A 1,261-nucleotide genomic window follows, 5' to 3' on the forward strand; every position below is an offset into this window, starting at 1 on the left:
AGTTTTGGACGATAATTGTGCTAATAGCGTGCTCCCCGAATGCACCCGTACACGGCTCTGTCAGCTGTGTGCGTGTCCCCACCAAGCGCGCAGGCAGCGGGCAAAACAGCACCATTGGCACCTCTAAACACAGCCCTTGTCAGTATGTTACCACGGAAATTCCCCATGAGCTGCTCTTACTTACAACACTTACTTACGTACAACTTACAACTACTTGTTAGTGAGAATCATTTTTCCTAAAGTTTAGCCTAATTAATTAATAAATCTCATTAAAATTTGGCTCATTTTAATCAGTAAGATCAGCCGCAACCCGGTATATAGCCAGATTTTGCATTTTGGCTCTTAAAAATTTATAATAAATAAAATACGGACTCGCAGCTGACTTAACCTGACCCGTTGCTAGCTGCGCATTTCCCCACATTTATTGTAAATTTTATTTCGATCCTTTTTCCAAAATCCGGCTATGTACCGGGTTGCGGCTGATCTTACTGATTAAAACAAGCATAAGTGAAATGAGATTCGTTAATTAATTAGGCTAAAATTTGGGAAAAACGAATCCGTAATTCCCGACCAGCCGACAAAGGTCTCCACTCTTACTTCTGTCGACCCTTAATATAACAGTTAATATCTCGCTTCGCGGGGCAGAGCGACACTGGCCTAGTTTACACCGGACTGTTTGATACGCGTACCAAGTACTATATCCGTATCAAATCCGTATCAAATCTCGGGTTATCCCGGTGTAAACCGAGATTTGATACGAATTTGATACGGATATAGTACTTGGTACGCGTATCGGTCGGTGTAAACTAGGCCACTTTTTTCTGCCAAATTCGGTCGTTTTGTGCAAAAACGCGTCGATTAAGCCTAAGTTCAACAAAATCGGTGAGGAGGCCCAAATTCTTCAGATTTACCATATATATAAAATAATAGATATATAGGATAATTACATAAAATAAAACAATTACCTTGAATTAATCGTCGCGTCGCGTAAAAAGTCACGGTCGGTCTTGCTCCGCGCGTACTACCGTCCCAGCAAACGAAAAAAGATTGAAAAGAATTAAAACGGGATTGCCAGGAATTCAATTAAGGACTTTCCGAATTCCATTCTGTCCAAAAAAGGGATTGAAATAGTTTCAATATCATGGAATTCCTTATTTTGAAAAGAATTTATCTTTTTTGAATCCCATCCAATTCCGACACAAAAATATTATACCACTGAATGCCAGGTTAGGGATTGGAAAGTTTCGTGATGAATTCCATT

Source organism: Temnothorax curvispinosus, unplaced genomic scaffold (assembly GCF_003070985.1).
Source record: "Temnothorax curvispinosus isolate PA1 unplaced genomic scaffold, ASM307098v1 QBEX01015051.1, whole genome shotgun sequence".
Classification (NCBI taxonomy): Eukaryota; Metazoa; Arthropoda; class Insecta; order Hymenoptera; family Formicidae; genus Temnothorax; species Temnothorax curvispinosus.